Here is an 18,855-nt window from a genome sequence, read left to right as displayed (position 1 = left end):
CTGTGCCATCCTTGCACATTTATATATATAAATTTTTCTTTTTCTTTTTTTCCCCTAACATCAGCCAGTTTTGTTACCTGTAATCAAAACATTCCTAACTAATAGAGAGGGAGGTCTTCACAGAATAGACCCAAGTAAGAATCTAGTGACCATGCTTAGTGATGGAGCTGGCACTTCCTAACAGAATTATTTGTTGCTTTTGGCAGATTCAGGAGGAAAAAAAACCCCACTGCATTACCAGAGCTTCTGAGGCCAGTGACTATCACTCTGGGGGTATTCTCCAGGGAAAAAGAACACTGGGGGAAAAAAACAGCATTGCAATTTAGACTGCCACTCCATTTAATAATGGAGAAATGGTATTACTTTACTGGTAATTATTTTTTTTAAAGCCTCATGTAAAATGTTAGCTGGACTCTGTTTATTGGAATGTATCAACACATTAAACAAACTTAGCTTTGTTGATTTACCCAAGACAGCTAACCTGATGAATTTCAATGGAGCCCGTTACAAATCTGGCTCTAAGTTGTAAAAATGTCTATTTTGAGTCAAGTCTGAGTTGGACTATCTACTTATATATGTGTTTTTCTGCCTTTAATGACAGACACATACATATGAAAAAGTTGTTTATCCTTTGAGCACCAAACATCATACAGAGTCCCTTTTAAATGTTAAAACTGGAGCCATTGGTCTGTTATCTACAGAGAGAAAAACAATACTGTGGCTTCAGGAGAAATAGATAGGAGGGGGTGAGATGGGAAGAAAAACACCAACAGGAATGATAAACTGGATTTTAATGACAAAGTCACTTTGCCAACTGTAACTTGGGTGTTGGGTAAGCTGATCTGACTTCATTAGGTGATAGCCAGCCTCCCAAAGCCATCATCAGCCTGGAAGAAAGCCATATGTGTTGGTCGCACAAATGGACATTGATTTTTCAATAAACTGGAACCCAAAGCCAACATCACTTCAATGATATCTTTTCTCAGGAGAGAGGATTTCTCGCTCATGCCTGGCACCATGTCTCAGCTCTTACATTACAAGAATTACATGGGTGAAGCAGAGTAGAAAACATCAGCTCACTTAAGTCATGTGATAAATGAGGCAATTAAGTCAATTAGATGCACAGTTACTGAGTTATATCTGTTTTGCTTTGTAAAATATAATTTTAAATAGGATCATCTATCTTACCATTCTTGACAGCATTAGAATTCTGTGGGGCAGAAAAAATGTGATTCATTACTCTATGAAAACAGTGCCTACTCTCTGAACTGGATAAAGTAACCTTGGTCTTTAAATTAGAGGTTGTGATCCCTTAACTCTTTCTCTGTAAGCAGAACACATTTTGTGTTTGTTGTTTATCTAACACTCTAAATGTACGGCTTTTGTACTAGCCATCATGTGGTTGGGGAATTAGTATACAGAACATTAATTTTTCAATGTGTGATTTACCAGATGTGTCTCTTTCTGGGGGAAGAGAGAATAGAGTTGTAGCAGATTTATCTTCTGGTTGAGTCACTTGAGTGACTTTGTAATAAAAGGATGAGCAGTCACCCTTGTTTGTGGGAAGATCACCAGGACCTTCAGTGGTTTAATTAAATACTGTTCAGTTCCACACCATCCTCTTGGCATACAGAATTGTCACTGGTAAGAGGTTTATCTATCTGCAGAGAAGCCAAGGAGCTTTGGGAAAGGTGACCTAACAAGACCCTTTATTTTTGGAAGATCAGTACTTCTAGAGCCTCCAATGAATTGTGATGGCTTTACCTAGGGTGTGTAGGCCAGTCAGGGCACTATATGCCACCAGGGGAAACTAATTGTGAATCAAGTTAATATTGGACTGGTAGCCACAGCTAGATTGGAGGCTTATCAAGAAATTGCTCATGAGTCAAATTATGTTTCCTTTGCCCTCCACAAATTATATTTTAGTGAACCAACTAAACTTTCAGTGAACTATTTTTGTGAACCAACTAAAATTAGTGAACTACTTAAAAGTCTGGATATTTCACATATAAATATGGATTACTTTGGCCAGAGTACATGCACTGTAGTTTGCTTTCCAAAGCCTACCACTAGCATATATACTTCTACTCTCCCTGCTTTATTCATTTCTTTTACTTTCTGGAATCCAGCAGGTAGTTGAATTTTTCACCTTTTGCCTACATGGTCTTAGACGAGGGTTCTGATTCTGCCACACAATGGGGCTGAGATTTAACCCAGCCACCTGGGTGTGTGGTTGAGAGACTACAGCTGAACAGGTGGGGAGAAACTGAGTTGTAGCTTTGGAAGTATTCCTGGCTGAAACTGAGCATGTGAGTTTTGATATCACACATTGAAGGGTGGAGATCTAGCAAGAACATCACTGCAGGAGAGAACAAGGACATTAAACATGGAATTTTAAAGAAAGAATTAATTGTTGGCTAAAGAACATGTAAATCTTAAAAATATATCATCAAATTGACCTGAGAAAGATTGAACCAAGTTAAATACTGACCAATGGTTCATGAGAGCACCAGTTTACATACTAGTTTTTTTCAAATTTTGCTAATCTGATGGGGGAAAATTGCCACTTTGAATTTTCTTGAAATCTGATGAGTTTAAGTGTATTTTCAGATGTATGCTGGCCATTTGTATTTTTTCTAAGAATTGACAGTTTGTAACTATTGTTTATTTATCTTATTAGGTTATTTGCATTTCCTTATTGACTGTAGGAAGGAACCTCTTGATGGTTCTTTCTCTGTCATATCTGTTGCAAACATTTTCTGCCAGTTTGCTATTGCATTTAAATTTGGTGTCATTATCTCATTGTTTTTATTTATAAAATAAAAACTGTTAATGTTTTTTACGGGTTTGGGGTTTAATGTCTTTCATAGGTCCCCTCAACTCCATGATCGTCAAAATAATTTCCTGTACATTCCTTTAAGAAGTCTGTAGGCTTTGTAGTTGTATTTGATTAATTATCCAAAAGTTATTTTAAGTTTGCTGTGAGGTACAGATTTAACTTTTTGAAACAAAAGGAGAGCTGATTACCTCACTATCATTTTCTCATTATTAGAAATCCTAATTGTATCTTAAATTAACAGGTGTCTTTGCCTTTTGGTTCATTTTGAGATTCCTATAAGACAACTTCCTTCTCGGAGATTTAAGATTGGTGAGTACTCATCATCCTTTTCTCTAGATTCCTCAAAAATTGACAATAGGCACTTACAGTACAATAAGAAAGAAAACGTACAGCATGAGGTTTGCACTGGCTGAATAGTGTCCAATAATCTCCCCAAAATATAGAACTTCTGATATATTGTGTAAAAGGATATAGTTTAGCTTGGGGCCAAAGTGAGACTCTATTTCTTCCCTACAAATCTAGTTCTTAGGGTCTAACTGTGGGGAGAATGAGATCTGCAAAGCAATTACTCAACCAGTTCAAGGAAGAGAATGCCAGCATCCCAAACCCAGTTTTCTTGGAGTATTTACTCCAATAATATCTCCCTCCAAGGAGGTGTAGAAATGTTCTTTTCTTTAAGGAAAAATAAAAAACAAAGGAATGACCATCCCTCCCAACTTACACTCTCATTGTTTATCGTTCTCAATTTTTCTTTTTCGGATATGCTTGCATGTTTTCTCTTTCAGATGAATTTTAAAAGACACTTGTAACTTCATTTAAAAAAATCTTATTAGGATTTAATTCATTATTGTATGTAATTTACTTATTTATTTAGGTTTAATTAACATCTTTACAAAACTGAGTTTTCTCTTCCTGAGGCTTCTTTACTCAGGCTTTATTATATACACTTGAGTAAAGTTATGTAATTTTCCCTATAAATGTCTTATGCACTCTGCTAAGTTTACTTATGGATACTTTAATAATTTTTATCACCATTGAGTTGGATTCTTTTTTTTTTAAGATTAAAAAAATTTTTTTTTAATAAGAGGGAGTAGGGGAGGGGGCAGAGAGAGAGGGTGAGAGAGAATCCCAAGCAGGCTCTGCACCATCAGTGCAGAGACTGACTCAAGGCTGGATCCCACCAACTGTGAGGTCATGACCTGAGATGAAATCAAAAGTCTGGACACCTAACCAACTGAGACACCCAGGTGCCTCTTTCTTTGTGTTCCTAATTAGTTTTTTACTTGTATATAGAATAGAGATTGATTTTTATATGTTGACATTGTATCAACCTATTTTACTAAAATTACCGTTCTGTTCCTTCTCTCTACCAATTTTATTTTTACAAATAATACAAGTTTGAGTCTCTTGTTTCAGTACTTCTAACTCATTTTCTTTTCTTGCCTGTTGCATTGGTTAGGACTTCTAGTTCTAGTCTTAATAGTTCTAAACATCCTTATTTTGGTCAAGACTTCAGGGGAAATGCTTTTAACGTTTCACCTTTATGATATTTGCTAAGTTTTTCTGACAGATTTATTTTTAAAAATTAAACTAAGAAAGAACCTGTCTATTCCTAGTTTGACTTTATGAAGAATTGTATTGTTTCATCAGAAATGTCTTTTCTAATAAGATAACTATATAATGTTCTCCAAATCTGTTAATCCAGTTGAATTATATAAATAGATTTCCCAATGCTAAAGCATTATTACACCTCTAGAATAATCATGTTTGGGCATTTATATTATACTCTGAAAAAAATACTGCTTTTTATTTGTTAATATTTAATTAAGATATTTAACTTATGTTTGTAAAGGAGATTAATCTATAGTTTTCTTTTTTTTCAGAGTTATGCAGCTTAGTTAAATGAGTTTTGAAGTTTTCAACATTTTTAATGCTTTGTAAAGATTATTAAACAGTAATTTTCTTTTCTTTCAAAGTTAAGTAGGATTGGCTTATGAATTACTTTTGAGCTAGTGTCTTTTATAGGGATAGATTTTTTTTTCTTTTTTAAAAATTTTTTTTAATGTTATTATTTTTTTTTAATTTTTGAGACAGAAAGAGACAGAGCATGAGCAGGGGAGGGGAAGAGAGAGAGGGAGACACAGAATCCAAAGATGGCTCCAGGCTCCGGGCTGTCAGCACAGAGCCTGATGCGGGGCTCGAACTCATGGACTGTGAGATCATAACCTGAACTGAAGTCGGACGTCCAACTGACTAAGCCACCCAGGCGCCCCTATAGGGATAGATTTTTAATATGGTTATTGATGTATTCAACTTTTACCTCTTCTCAAGTCATTTAAAGTAATTTATACTTTCTTAACCATTCATTTTCTTTGTTTTTATTATTCTTTTTGAGCAAAAGTTATGAGTGCATCCTGTCAATATTTCTTGACATTTCCTATCTATAGCTATGTTTTCCTTCTTTCACATTATTTTAAATTCTTTTTTTCCTTTTATACATTTATCAAAGAAAACAAAAGACTAATTTCTCACTTCATTGATTAAATCTACTATGTCCTCCCATCTGTTTATTGAGTCCTGCTCCTATTTCAGGAGTTGGGCCTTACTGTGTGCCTTACTAGAGTTTTTGAGAGCCATACCAGAACACTGTGAGATTATTTAAGTGAGAGTCCGTCAGTTTATATGAGCTTCTGAAAAGCAATACTGAAATTAAGGAAAAGAAATTTAATTACAACCCATATTATCATTTGGTGGAAAAAGCTTTTGAAATGTTCTAGTCTAACACTATTAATTTTTTAATTTATTTATCAAATAATAGTTTTGAATGAAAAATATTCAATGTCTACTATATACTGGATGCAATGTGATGTGCTGAGCAGTTAAATAAAAACACATGGTTCCTATTTTCACAGGGCTTACAATCTGGTAGAAGAGACAGATAAACATACATTAATAGGTAATTTTTAATTGTCCCATGTACTTTGAAGAAAGAAATAGGGTGCTATGAAAAAGAGTAATTTCGATGGAAAAGAAAATCAGAGAAAAATCTCTCTGAGGAAGTGACATTTAAGACAAAAATGATGATAGATATTAGGTAGGCAAAGAATGAAGACAGAGCAGTGGGGGTGAAAGGAGTAGCATATGTAAAAGCCTGGAGATAAGAGTGATCTTGGCTTGATAAAAGTTAAAAGATGACTGGCTGAGATTAGAGCAAATTAGGCAGTGGGGGAGAAACAAAGCTGAGATGTAGACAAAGACCTGAGCATAATGGGCCTGTAGCCACAACCAGAAATTTTGGATTTGATTCTAAATAAAATGAGAAATCACTGAAATGTTTTAATCTGGGGAGTGACATAATTGAATCCACATTTCCAAAAGACGCAGCTGGCTTCAGGGCAGAGAATAAATTGGAGCAGAGCAAGGGTGGAAACAAGAAGAGTAGTTTGAAATCGTTGACATTTATCATGCAAGAAATAAAGCTGGCTTGGGCTAGGGTGGCAGAGATGGTAAATATATACTGACTTGAGGCATTTTACAAGATGAAATCAGTATGACCAGGTGATGACTTTTTTTATTGTGGTAAGACACACACAACATAAAATTTACCATTTTAACCATTTTAACTGTGCAATTCAATGCCATTTAGTACATTCACAATGTATGCAACCACCACCACTATCTAGTTCCAGGACATTTTCATCACCCTAAAAGAAAGACTCATACTTTAAGCAGTCATTCCTCTTTATGGGCTGAACCACCACACCCCCCCACCCCTGCCCACCAAAAATTCGTAAGTTGAAGTCCTAACTCTACGTATCTCAGAATATGACTATTTGGAGACATGGCCTTTAAAGAGGAAATTAAGGTAAAATGAGGTCATATGGATGGGCCATAATCCAATCTGACTGGTTTCCTTATAAGAAGAGTAGATTAGAACATGTACACAGGCACAGAAGAGAAACTATATGAAGACAGAGGGAGAAAATGTCCATCCACAAGTCAAAGAGACAGGACTCAGAAGAAATCAACACTGCCAACAGCTTAATCTCAGACTTACAGCCTCCAGAACTGTCACAGAATAGATGTCTGTCATCCAGTTTAAGCCATCCAGTCTGTGGTTCTTTGCTACAGCAGCCCTAGCAAACTAATTAACTCTGCATTCCCTCCTCTTCCCGGCTCATGGCAACAACTTATTTGCTTTCTGTCTCTATGGATTTGCCTATTTTGGATATTTCCAATTAAGGGAATTATATAATATGTGGCCTTTTGCATCCAGCTTCTTTTACTTAGCATGTTTGCATGTTGTAGCATGTATCAGTAGTTTGTTCCTTTTTACAGATGAATAATATTCCAGTGCATAGATATATTACTTTTTATTTATCTATTTGTTAGTTGATGGTTAGTGACAACTTTGATGTAAGAACAAAAAGACTTTGATTTAAGGAATGAAGGGAAAGAATGCGTCAAGAATGATTTTCTAGATTTCTAGCTGGAGAATTTAAGAGAATGGATGCCATTTATTGCTTTGGGAATGAATGGAAGAAGAGTATATTAGAGGGACGATTTGGAAAGATTATGTCTACAAAGGTTTGATGACTAGTCACATGGCCTAGCCAGATCTGTGTTCTCTCATTCCATTCCTCTCTCTATTCTTCTAACGAATCAGCATGGGTGATGTAATCATTTTAGTGGTTTTAGCCATTTGCCTTTTCCCATCAACCAAGTGAAACTATTCCTGGTCATTTCTAGCCCTGAGATATGTCTTTTGGTCAATTAAGAAACTCCTAAAACATGCAAACAAAAACCACAGGCAAAGACTGTCAACATATGAGCACATAAATGAGTTTAAGTAATAACTAATCCACATTATTAAAATTCTACCAACTAACCAAGTGATCTGTTCTCTTGGTCTCCCAGAACATTCCAATTAATTTTAACAGTAATTTTTTCCTGATTATGAAAATAATAAGTGGACATGTAAGAAAATTTGAAATATATAGAAAGGAACATAAAAGAAAATAAAAATTACTTATGATCTCTCCATCCATAGATAAACACTGTTAACATTTTGCAATATTTCTTTTTTTCTATAAATTTTATAGAAATACCTCTGTAAATTCAGGAGCTGTATACCTAAAAGTATTATAGGTGGCAAAACAGTGACTGGCATGCTCAAAGTTCTATAGAAAATATAACTTTAAGAAGAAATGTTAAATTGTATTGAATTAGTTTTAAAACATAGCCAACATAAATTCTACAACATATTTACTTTTAAAAAGTCCTAAATACTTGTTTTGTTTGAAAGTTCTTTTCTAGGGGTGCCTGGGTGGCTCAATCGGTTAAGCGTCTGACTTTTGGTTTCAGCTCAGGTCATGATCTCCTGGTTCATGGGTTTGAGCCCCTCATCAGGCTCTGTGATAACAGCATGGAGTCTGCTCGGGATTCTCTCTCTCTCTCTCTCTCTCTCTCTCTCTCTCTCTCTCTTTCTCTCTGCCCCTCCCCTGCTTATGCCCTCTCTCTCTCTCTCTCTCAAAAAGAATAAATTTTTTAAAGTTAAAAAAAATAAAAGTTCCTTTCTAAATCACCTTCTTCAGTTCTACAGAAAATATTTCTACAATGTCATGAGCTGCTGGGGTTTTATATTAGACAGACTCTATCACACTACTTTTTGAACAAGTTTTTATTGCCTTGAAATGTCTTCTGCATTCATGGTCTCCATCATTGGTTTTGCAATTAGTAGTGACATGGTTGACCACTCATCACCCTCCCCCCTTGCCTTGTCCCAGCCTCTTCACAATTTATCATTGGGCTTAAGACCACATTTCTTTGAGTGTGACTTTCAACTCCTCCTGTGAGACGCTGGGCTCTCTTTTCTTTGAGTAATCCCATAAATTGGTTTATATGGTCTATAGGCAGAGTTAACAATAATTGTCATCTTCTTTTGCTTAAGAGAATCTAAGAAAACTGGACATGATGATGATGATGATGATGATGATGATGATAACAACATCAGCAGTAGCAGCAACAGCATAGGATAACATTCCCAGATATTTTAATTGACATGCTAATATAAAATGAAGTTATCTAAAAGCCAAAATTTTCTATATTATATATTTTTGTACAACTGAAATCTATTGTTTTTGTCATCTTCATTCTTAATATTCTATAAGAATCTCTCTCACACCAGTCACAAAAATTAGCTCAAAATGAATTAAAGACTTAAATGTAAAACAAAATCACAAAACTTGTAGGAGAAAACATAGGAAAAAAAGCTCCTTGATATGGGTCTTGGTAGCAATTTTTTGAAAATCACACCTAAAGCACAAGCAACAACAAAATAAACAAGTAGGATTACATCTAACTAAAAAACATCTGCGCAGCAAAAGAAACCATAAACCAAGATGAAAGACGAACTATGAAATGGGAAAAAAATACTTGGAACCATTTATCTGATAAGGGGTTAGTATCCAAAATATACAAAGAATTCATAGAGCTCAATAGCAAAACAAAAACAAAACAACAAAAACAAAACCACAACCCATAATCCAATTAGAAAATGAGAAAAGGACTTGAATAGACCTTTTTTCAAAGAAGATATAGGAATGGCCAACAGGTATATGAGAAGACACTCAAACTCACTAGTCATCAGTGCAAATTAAAACCACAATGAGATACCATCCCACACCTGTCATAATGGTCATCTTCAAACACCCAAGAGATGATAAATGCTGACATGGATGTGGAGTAAAGGGAGCCCTCGCGCATTGTTGATGGGATTGTAAATTGATACAGCCACTATGGAAAGTAGTGTGGAGGTTCCTCAAAAAAATTAAAAATAGAACTACTATATGATCCAGCAATTTCACTTTAGGGAATATATATATATCCAAAGGAAGTGAAAACTAACTCAAAAAGATATCTGCACCCCCATGTTCATAGTATTATTTACAATAACCAAGACATGAAAACAACTAAGTGTCCATCTATGAATGAATAGATGAAGAAGTGATAATACACACACACACACACGCATGCACGCGCACACACACACACACACACATGAACATTATTCAGCCATTAGAATGAAGAAATCCCACTATATGTGGAAACATGGGTGGACTTTGAAGGCATTATGCTGAATGAAATAAACCAGAGAAAGACACTGTATTATCTCACTTATATGTGGAATCTAAAAAAGGAAACCAAATGCATAGACTGAGATCAGACTTGTGGTTACCAGAGGTTGACGGTGGGGGGAGGAAAACTGAAGGGATGTGGTCAAAAGATACAAACCTCCAGTTATAAGGTAGATAAGTATTAGGGATGTAATGTAAAATGTGATTACTATAGTTAATGTTGCTATACAATATGTAGAAAATTGTTAAGACTGTACAGCCAACAGTTCTCATCACGAGGAGAAGTTTTTTTTTTTCTTTTCTTTTTATTATTTCTATATGAGATGGTAGATATTAACTAAACTATTGTGGTAATCATTTCACAATATGTGTAAACCAATATATCTTGCTGCACACCTTAAACTTATACAGCGATGTATGTTAATTACTTCTCAATAAAACTGGGGGAAAAAAGAATTTCTCCTGTGTGATTAAAAGTTCTGAAAAGATATAGTCCTTCTTTAAAAAACATAAAAAAGACATAAATGCATCTTATAGTCTAGTGTTTTGTTCTGGAAGTAAAATAGACATCTCTGTTAAGTAATAACCTCTCCAGGAGAAAGGCAGCATAAAAACTGGCTTCCTACTTGATCTGTATATGGAAATACTACCTATGGTGATCTCTTTCAAGGTTATATTGAATTTGGACACTGAACACTGAACACTGGTGATAGAGTAAAAATAAAATGTCAAAATTTGGATCACTGTAGCTTGTCACAACTCATCTATATGAATGTATCCTTAAATGCAAGTCTTATTAAAAAGGATCTGGGAAGACCGAGGCTGATCCAATCTCATGGCTCCAAAGCCAATTAGCTACATTTGATCTCATGCCCAACTATAAATAAAATGCTGATCAGTACAGAAAGATGGATTTTGTGGCAAAAACAAGAAGTCAAAGTAACTGTCATTACTTGTCAATATTCCTCCTGCCACGAGGTACTGGTGGAAACATGGCTAGAGTTTGAACCATTTCTGGAAAAAAGTCATCTGGTCAGATTGTGCATGATTCATTTGTTTCATAAAAGGTCAAAATACCAAGGTTGTTTTGAAACTCACTTCAGTCAAAAATCAATTTTTTCACATTAAATTTAAGCTACTCCATTTTCAAGTATTTTTATAGAATATTTTATATCATACTTCTAGCTCACTGATATGCATAATGTATTTTATGTTAATTTTTTATTTAAAAAGAATCTTTTATTTAAGAAGTTTAATATTCTTGTATTATGTTTTTATGTTTTTGTTAAGGTCAGTATTTATACACTGTGTTTAATTTTGCAAATTTTGCAAAAATACTGATTGAGTGACTGATTATTTGGAATCACTGAGATAGAAAGAAGAGAAACTAGATTATATTCTCTTCCTTACAGGCTGGATCACCCTAGGCCATATTATAAACTGTATCCCAGAAACTGTATTTATCTCACAAATGATACCTAAATAAAATTCATATCTTTTAGCCTAGGAAGTGAGATGTTGGATTTAAGAGATTTATGATGAGATGCTTCACACCTAAAGATTGAAGTATAAATTCCAGTGGCTAAAAAAAAAGATAATCAATTGTTCTTTGAATAATATTTTGATTTACATTTGAGTGTTTGTGACCAAAGTCAAGGTTAATTTGAAATTTTACTTTGACACTTAGAATATTTTTCTGGTCAAGCCCATGAAGGTTCATTGCTTCTTTCGTTCAGTTATTCAATAACTACTTTGTGCCAGATGCAGGTGTTGGCAGAGCAAGCAACAAGACATTATTCATTCATTCATTCATATTGAGATATATCGATGAAAAAAGAAACTTAGATAAAATTCCAACCCTCAACATGCTTACATTCTAGTTGAAGGGAAGGGGAAAGAGTTAAATAAAAGATAAACATAATATGTAAGTGTATTATGCATTTTGTTAAAAGGTGAAAATTAATATTTTAGAAAAACAGAGTAAGGTGGTCAGGAGAAGGATAGAAATTTTAAACTGGATGATCATAGATGGCCTCATTGTGAAGGTGTCATGTGAGTAAAGACTTGAAGAAGTGGGGTGAACCATGTGCATATTCCCATGGCTGAGGCAAGAGTCTGTGCAAAGACTCTGAGATAGGACAGATTGTGCTTCGCATGTTTGAGGCCCAGAAAGAAGGCCACTGTATACAGAGATGAGTGAACAAGAGGAAGTTATAGAGATGTGGATAGAGAAGTAGAGGGAAAATCAGGTAGGGTCCCACTGGAGGGATTTTTGGCTTTTATTCTGAGGGAGATTGGCAGCCAGTAGAAAGTTGTGAGTCAAGGAATGTCATGAGCAGATTTAAAGTCCCCAACAGTATTCCTACAAAGGGTTTGGTATCCTGTATATGTTCTCCTAATTTACTGACTTCCCACATCCCATTTCTGCTATGCAATCCTGATATTCTTCCCTTCTCCTCTGTGATAATTCTCCTTTCGAGTATCCTCCCTTTTCAATATTTCACATTCAACATTCCCCCACCTTTTACATGAGTCTTTCACAATTTGTATCTCCTTTTTAAAAAGACGTAGTTTATCATTTTGTCTGCCTATCCTTTGTGGTTTTCTTTCTTCTTTCAAACTATTTTGTTACTACAATATAATTAATATTAATAATATTGCCTCCTGGTCATAATTCCCCATACTAAACTATATTCAATATGACATGTTTTCATTCATTTCCAAATAAGTGACATTCTCTGGAATGAGTATCTTTTAACAACTGTGGATAGCATTGGCCTGGATCTATGTCTCATTGGTCTAAGTGAAAGTATACTCATCATTTCCTAATGTATTTTTAACTGCTGTGTCACATCCTCTGAGATTCTGTGTCACTTCTTCTAAATTTAAAATTTTTCTACCATTTAGCTCCCTCCCTAAATGGATAACAGAAAAGATTTGTTTTTATTTTTATTTTTTTCCATTTCTCTTCCATGTACTCTGGAAAAAGAATAAAATTGTGACCACAATTTCTTTAAAGGGCGTACAACATTGGGTAGTAACAAAAACAAAATTCATTTGGATGCTTTGAGACTCATTAGGGCCCTCTAATTAGGATTTTCAATTGTTTATTCAATGGGCATAGATGGTAGCCACAGATTTCATGTTATATTTTGTAGGAATGTCCAATCTACCCTGACAGCTGTTCAGGGCCACTACTCTAACTCCAGTAGACAAGGAAGAGGACTTCTCTAAAGCAACCAGAATTGTAAACCATATTCTGGAAATTTTTAAGCAGATCTAGGTTATACTTTGTTTCAGTTTCAGATCTCCCAAAAGATTCTAAGAAGTCAAGTTGAAGTAATTTATTTGGCAAGTACAGGTGATAATGAAAGGAAAGTGGGAAGGTGACACAATAAATTGAGGGCAATCAATACATGATATTTGTGTGTGTGTGTGTATTTGTGTGGGTGCATGCACACACACACTCACACACACCCCAACTTCTGGATTCATTGGTCAAGAACTATTCTGTGGGTATTGACCCAGTGCTCCCAGCATGCCACTTTTCACAATGGGGGACAAGGTATTGGAGAGGACATGTCTCTGGGCGTATCTGGAAGCTGGAAGTCCAGTAGAGCAAATGGAAACATTTGAGTGATATAAGTTGGGCACTGATAGCATCTTCTACACATCTGACTCCACCTTCCCTTGGGGGTTGCACGCATAACTTCCCTTGTCTGCTGTACTATTCCATGGAGCATAATTCACATAGATGACAATGTGAATGGTGCCCCTCCAGAGTCATGCAGTTTGGCCCTGCCCATGTGGAACCGAGTTCAATCTTTACAACTACTAATTGCTTTGGTTCATATGACATGTTAAACTGTTAACTTCTCTCATAGATGTGGTCCCATAATTAGTTATCATAACAGTCTACAGATAAGGCCTAATCTTAGCCATTATGGTTCAATTACAGAAATTTCTGAATAATTTCCATGGAGTATTAAGCCCTATGACACACATGAGGTTGAATCTTCAGAATTTTTGACCTTTGTCTCTTTGATAGTATTACTTCTCACTAATTGGTCTTATCACCCAGATGTATAAAATCCATGACAATTAGTATTATGTTCCTGGAGCCACAGTGAAGACTAATGGGTTAAGACAGGCAAGATGAAAAGTTAAGGATAGTTGTTCCCACTATGATGTACTATGTATCTTGGGCCACACTCCCTTCTCTACTAACATGCAGAGAAACACACAAACACACCACTGTTTAACAAATTCATGGAGCACCAACGATACCACATGTTTGATGTTGGGTATATTCACATAAATAAATAAGATACATTCTCAGCCCACATTAAGCTCTTTGTATATGAGTAGGGGAAGTGCAGAGAGAGAGGGAGAGAGTGAATATCAAGCAGGCTCCACGCTCAGCATGGAGCTCGATGTGGGGCTCAATCCCATGACTGGGAGATCATAACCTGAAGTGAAATCAAGAGTTGGAGGCTTAACTGACTGAGCCAAGAAGGCGTCCCTATGTTTGTTGATTTTTCTGTATCTCTCACAATGTTTGCTTTTTGTCCCATACAATCTGGCCTGGGATTGTGTCATGCTGAGAGTTTACTTGAAATCTGTTTGAAGTAGTCTTTATCATTTGGTTGCTTGTGAGTTTGGGTTCCCTCTAAATGTTCTCTGTAAGGGGCGCCTGGGTGGCTCAGTCGGTTAAGCATCCGACTTTGGCCCAGGTCATGATCTCATGGTTCGTGAGTTCAAGCCCCAAACTGGGCTCTGTGCTGACAGCTCAGAGCTTGGAGCCTACTTCTGATTCTGTGTGTCCCTCTCTCTCAGCCCCTCCCCTGCTCTCTCTCTCTCTCTCTCTCTCTCTCTCAAAAATAAATAAACATTAAAAAATTTTTTTAAAAAGTTTAAACGTTCTCTATGAAATACCTATTCCTGTTGCTTGGCTGTCTCACTAAGCTGACTATGCTCTGGCTATGTTCTCTCTGTTGACTACATTCCCTGCCATAGTGAGGAATAGCTACATTCAGCTTTCACTGACCTAAAGATTTGCTTCCTTTCACAGTTCCTAGACTCTTCCAGTGTAGAACTACACAGCAGCTTACCACTCCCTAGGCTCAATGTTCTGAAGTCATGTGATAATAAAGGTAGGAACTAGTATTTCCAGTGGAAATTAATACTCCAAATGTGTACTGACTATGAGATAGGTACTGAGTATGACAGAAGAGTTTTACTCTGGAGTATACTTCTTTGATCTGTGTTTGAGGATAACAAAGACAGCCTCATAGGATTTTCAGGTAGACTGGTGAATTCTCCAAATGCTATAGTTTCTGGGGTCAGCCATAACATTACTTTTCTGGCATTCCTTTCATGGAATGAGAAGGATCCTATGCACAATTTTTTTTTTTCAAAAACAACTTCACAGGTAGATATTGTAATACTGTGTAAATATCCCATGAGTTTTGATGAACTTGTTAAAATCCTTATACAGTATACTCATCACCATAAATTGATCAAATATTGACAATACTCCTCTGAATGAATGCATTGCTCATTGCTGTATAGTCCATCCAGTGACATAATCATAGAAGACAAATATGAAATGGATCACTAGAATTGCATCTCCAAAGGATATATCTCAGAATTTTCCTTTTATTCCTTTGCATGCTAAGCATTTATGCCTGGAATTAAAGTCATGCTTAAGGAGAGGGTTAAAAGAACAACTTGAGAGAGAACCAATACTTATTGAGCACTCACTACGAGTCAGGTATAGCTCTTTATAAATATCTGATTTGATCTTCACAAAATTCTTATAGATTATAATTTTTATTTTATGGTTGAGGAACCATGTAGTTTCCTCTACATAAGAAAAATGAAGTTGAAAAGTTGCGTTTAATTAAATCTTGGTCTTCATGTCAAAACCACCTCTATTTAAAATATTTCAATTCATTCACTCAACAGCCAACATTAAAAAGATTTGCTTTGTGGAGAGTGTTGTATTAAGCTTACATCTATACTGATCATTCTCTATCATCTTGTCCTGAGCAAAGAACTGTTCTTGCTAAAATCCCAGATGCTCAAGATGACACTTTTACAGATTTGAACTGACTTAACTTTTTTGGACTTCAGAAGGATCTTCATTGGTTGATCTCCTTGAGATAGAGTCGAGTACAGGAAGGAAAGGTAAATGTAATTGCTTTGAAAATTTTAATTCTGTGACTTGAAGCCACCAACATACCAAACTTGGCTGGCTCATTTCAATGAACCAGACCTCCAGCTGGGCTACAACCCTGTGCAAACTTTGCACAAAATAAACAATCCTTTATAGATTGAAGAGTGGCCCTAACAGTCGACTGACATCCCGAAAGCAGCTGTGCTGGTCCAGGATGAATCCATGACATAGTTCTAAATAGAGAGACCTATAAGCCAACCAGAAAGATGCTGAGGCTGTGTCTCACAATGCCAGGAAAAAAAAAATCTAATCTTCCCCCGATTTCATCTCCAATGAAATCAAAGACTGGATTTCTGGAAACATCTGGGTGACTATGTAGATTTTTGCAGTTTTTCCTCAATATTTGGTAACACTTAGACACAGCCTAAGGTTCCTAGACTCAAGCCGTTCCCTACTGTTAAAAACACGTTTTTTCTCCTCCCCCCATAAAAATGGTCTCGTTGTTCTTTATTTAGTCTAACAGAAGGATCCATGTACCAGCATTGCCTTAGCTTTGCTTGGCTTCAATTATACAAACTAACCACAGTCAGTTGGATGGCAACTGCCGTAGCAGTGTGCCTGCCCTCTCCAAATTCATGAGTGGAGTTTTTCCACCCACAATGTCAGGTACAGGATATGAATCGAGGATCAAAATTCTCTAGTGCAAATGGGGGGAAATTCCAATGAAATAATTCTGCTTCTAAGATTAAGATATACCGACCTGCTCCCCCATACACAATAATAATAAAAACTACCAGGTTTTTAATTAATAGCTATGATCCTGGCACAATACTAACATCCTTACATATAATCTCATTTAACACTTTACCTTCTAAGGAGGGCAATACAGAATTCATCCATAATTTATCAAATTCTTAAATACTCAGTGATGTTTCTCCCTTACTTTTTTTCAAAATCACAGTTTGTTTTAATTCACTTGAGCTGTTGGTCCTCTCCTGTTTGTGGTCCCTGAGGGCTGTCAACTCCCTGCTGCCATGCAATACCAATTACATATTTTCAGACCACTAATCTCTCTCCACCCCACCAGCTTTCCTGCTTCTGACCACAGAGTGACAACATCAGCTGCACCATGCCACGGAAAACAGGACTCAACATTTCAGGAGAAATAGCTCAGCTAAGAGAGTTTCCTGAGTTGTGAAAAAGCCTCTTAACACTTCAATATTGCATTAACCTCAGTCTTCACCTGCTTTTCTTTGGGTCACAGGGATCATTAGCCAAGTGAACATCTTCCATCCAACCACAAACAGAAACAGGATGATTGCTTTGGGCCCAGGTAGATCTTCTCAGCCTGCCAACAAGGTGGTACAGCTCAGGGGTCAAAGTAGCAGAGTGGGAACCCTGTTTGCATGACAGTCAGAAAACCAAGATATTGTGTGACCCTGAGCTAGTGTTTAACCTTTGGCTCTGCCCTAAGCCCAGTCAGAGGTGCCTTTTAAAAACAATTACAGAGGGGACCTGGGTGGCTCTGTCAGTTAAGCGTCCGACTTCGGCTCAGGTCATGATCTCATGGTTCCTGGGTTCAAGCTCTGTGTCAGGCTCTGTGCTGACAGCTTAGTGCCTGGAGCCTGTTTCGGATTCTGTGTCTCCCTCTTTCTCTGCTCCTTCCCTGCTTGTGCACTCTCTCTCTCTCTCCCTCAAAAATAAATAATAAACATTAAAAAAAAAATTTTTAATACCAATTGGATAACTCCTAGCCAAATATAAAAGAAAATACTTCCAAGAATAAGAACTGGCCATCATCTGTTTCTGTTAATGATTCAGTCATATAGTTTGTAACCATATTCAAACACAACATCTATGGAACCCTATCAAGTCCAAGGGTTCTTTCCTGGCTCAAAAAAGATATCTCTGACAAGACTGAGGAAATGTTTTATCTTAGAATTCTGACTGCACACTCTCTTTAAAAACATCATATCATTAAGCATAGGTACAATATTCTCTTAATTTTTCCAGTGTTCTTCTTAATAATTAATGAACACCATTTGTCATTCTCTGAGACTTTGATCCAGATCTTGTGAGGATTCTAAAGTTTAAATAGGGCTTAAATGTTTGTAAGTTCATTACATTATGATTATTTTATTACATTTCATTTTCCCCTCTTTTTCCTTTAATCTAAAATGCATTTTCTTCTCAAGTAGTATTTTCTCCTATTTTTCTGGATCTTAATTCCAGAGTGAACACAGAATGAGTTTTCTGGTGACATCTCACAAACCACTGAATTTATCCATCTTTCATATATTTCTGTATCTAGACCTTCCACAAAAGTATAGGAAAGTTGTACTTTACTCTTTGTTAGATAGAACTATTTTCAAGGATTCTTTTTTTTTCAAGGATTCTTAATCTGTTTTCAGAAGATGAACCAGTTTTATTAAAAGTCTTGTGGGGTGTTAAGAAAGTAAGTGAAGGGAATTAATCTTAAAGTATCAAAATAAATCATTATGATCTTTATTTGTTTTTAAAATGGGGAAGTGATATCATAGGGTGCATTAAGATTCAGCCACAACCACATGGCACTGCAGCATGTGGAAGACTCAGAATAAAAATTATGTTAATGATCTAAAGCTCCCATATATTGTGCTACAGAATGCTTGATACTGGATTAAACTGCATGAAGACCTTGCAAGGTAAACCATTCCAGAAGC

At 36.0% G+C, this 18,855-nt stretch overlaps 1 long non-coding RNA gene across 8 annotated transcripts in view; it reads right to left on the bottom strand.

Annotated features, from left to right (window-relative positions):
- LOC144615135 (uncharacterized) overlaps positions 1-18,855 on the bottom strand; it is a 392,358-nt gene that overhangs the window by 320,791 nt on the left and 52,712 nt on the right. For 7 of the 8 annotated variants that reach the window (XR_014136567.1, XR_014136568.1, XR_013553607.2 and 4 more), the window contains exon 7: positions 17,397-17,501. This is a non-coding gene — a long non-coding RNA (uncharacterized LOC144615135). Of the gene's footprint in view, positions 1-16,170; positions 16,401-17,396; positions 17,502-18,855 lie in introns of those variants that run through there. The other variant, XR_013553611.1, reaches the window with a different exon arrangement.

This window comes from Panthera onca, chromosome F2, assembly GCF_046562875.1.
Source record: "Panthera onca isolate mPanOnc1 chromosome F2, mPanOnc1 haplotype 2, whole genome shotgun sequence".
In the NCBI taxonomy this organism is placed as follows: Eukaryota; Metazoa; Chordata; class Mammalia; order Carnivora; family Felidae; genus Panthera; species Panthera onca.
The sequence above is the reverse complement of the archived record's forward strand: the minus strand, read 5'-3'. Positions and strand labels throughout refer to the sequence as shown.